Source organism: Schistocerca americana, unplaced genomic scaffold, assembly GCF_021461395.2.
Source record: "Schistocerca americana isolate TAMUIC-IGC-003095 unplaced genomic scaffold, iqSchAmer2.1 HiC_scaffold_1429, whole genome shotgun sequence".
NCBI classification, from domain to species: Eukaryota; Metazoa; Arthropoda; class Insecta; order Orthoptera; family Acrididae; genus Schistocerca; species Schistocerca americana.
Window position 1 is genome coordinate 27,501 of NW_025725511.1, and position 2,627 is coordinate 30,127.

A 2,627-nucleotide genomic window follows, 5' to 3' on the forward strand; every position below is an offset into this window, starting at 1 on the left:
CCTTAACCTAACCCGTACTGTGCCTTAACCTAACCCGTACTGTGCCTTAACCTAACCTATGTTGCGCCTTAACCTAACCTATGTTGCGCCTTAACCTAACCTATGTTGCGCCTTAACCTAACCTATGTTGCGCCTTAACCTAACCTATGTTGCGCCTTAACCTAACCTATGTTGCGCCTTAACCTAACCTATGTTGCGCCTTAACCTAACCTATGTTGCGCCTTAACCTAACCCATGTTGCGCCTTAACCTAACCCATGTTGCGCCTTAACCTAACCCATGTTGCGCCTTAACCTAACCCATGTTGCGCCTTAACCTAACCCATGTTGCGCCTTAACCTAACCCATGTTGCGCCTTAACCTAACCCATGTTGCGCCTTAACCTAACCCATGTTGCGCCTTAACCTAACCCATGTTGCGCCTTAACCTAACCCATGTTGCGCCTTAACCTAACCCATGTTGCGCCTTAACCTAACCCATGTTGCGCCTTAACCTAACCCATGTTGCGCCTTAACCTAACCCATGTTGCGCCTTAACCTAACCCATGTTGCGCCTTAACCTAACCCATGTTGCGCCTTAACCTAACCCATGTTGCGCCTTAACCTAACCCATGTTGCGCCTTAACCTAACCCATGTTGCGCCTTAACCTAACCCATGTTGCGCCTTAACCCAACACACGTTGCGCCTTAACCCAACACACGTTGCGCCTTAACCCAACACACGTTGCGCCTTAACCCAACACACGTTGCGCCTTAACCCAACACACGTTGGGCCTTAACCCAACACACGTTGGGCCTTAACCCAACACACGTTGGGCCTTAACCCAACACACGTTGGGCCTTAACCCAACACACGTTGGGCCTTAACCCAACACACGTTGGGCCTTAACCCAACACACGTTGGGCCTTAACCCGCTCTGTAATTGTCATACGACGCGTTAAATTAGTGTAGTGTTGCCTAACTGCAACCCCCGCAATATAGTTTGCTACTCGCACTGCCCGGTCCCCAGAGTATCGCTTCATGTTAAACACCTTGCAGCTATACACTGTAATGCGGATGGCAGCAGGACGTACAATGCTCAATGCCCTTCGCAGTTGTTCATTGGCATTCGCATGGCGAAGCACAGCCTACGTTGTGGTACGGCTTGTGTCAACTGTCCGCTGATGTTGTACGTCCAAATCACACACTGTACTGCACATTGGTCCTCATGTACTGAATGATACATCGTGGTACATGTGTGACCGTACCACGACTGCGCCAACAACGGCGAACCATACGGTCCAAATATTGTGCACTCAGCTACGTGTCGTCTCCCTATAAGAGCTGGATTGCAGTATGGTATGCCGTGGATGGCGATCAGCATGAGCCGTCTGTTGATGTAGTGGTGCGTGTTGTCAGACGTAGTCGTCTCTTCTCACACACCGTGATAGCATGGTGCACTGCGTTCCACATCTGCGACATGCGACAGAGGCCGGTTGACAGTCGTTCGCGCAATGGACATCGCATACGTACGGGGGCCACCTTCCACGTGTTCGCGAAGCGTGCACATGTTGTTGCGTGTATGTGGGCAGACATAGTGTGTCGTGACACCTGACACAGGCATGCAACAATCGTTGAATTTGCAAATGGCGATGGACGTCTACGTTTGCTGGTGACGTTACGCAAATGAACAACTGGTAAACCGTTGTGGTGCGGTTGTTCTCGCTAGAGGTGAATCAGTGATGGCGACGATCGGTTGAGCTACCAACCGGTTGTTTCAGCGATACCCACCATGCCCACGAACGTGAATGGCATGTGGGTGTGAAGCGATACGCGGCGGTGGCTGGGTGGGACCGTCCCCGGCCGGTGAGGGGGGGCCTCCCGGCGTGCTGGCCGCGCGGTGCGTGGGCGCACGCGCTACAGCCGGCTGGTGGGGGCGGCCAGTGGCAGGCGCGCCGGCCGACGGAGGCGGCAGGCGGCGCAGCTGCGCGCCGGCGCACCCTGCACGCGGCGCCGTGCGGCCAAAGTAGGTCCTCGCGGGCCCGGTGCGAAGCGCGGTGGACATCTGCAGTGTGCTGGTCCGATTGAGGACTGTGTGCGCTGAGGATGCGCCGCCGCCCGGCGCTCGGCGCCGCGACGCCGTCTGCTGCTCGGTCGCCTCTGCGGTTCTCGCAGGTGGATTGTATCGCAGCTGTGCGGACGTGTTGGCGCGTGCGCTGTGCTGGGAGAGTTCGCTTCGGCACCCAAGTGGGGCTTTTGTCCTTCTGTGGCGCTGGCGTTGGAGCTGCCGGCCACCGTAGGTGGCGCGTGTTGTCTCCCGCCGGCAATGCCACGACAGCACGCTCCCGGGCCTCTGTCGGCAGCGGCAAGCTCAGTTGGGAGCACGGGTGGTCGCACCTAAAGCGTCTACTCGCCAAACCCCGGGCGATTGCGCCTCTCTCGAACCCGACCAAGTACTTAGGACGGCGCTGCGCGCCGCCGGGACCTGAGAGGGTTTCGAGGTGTATTGTGCAGGGGAGCTCAGCCTCCTCCTGTTTGCAGAATAATTGAGCGGACGCTTGCGTGTTCGCGCGGGCCCCCCGGGACACACTCCCGGGCGGCCGGCTGCTCAGCTCTAGTTGACGCAGCTCCCTGGTTGATCCTGCCAGTA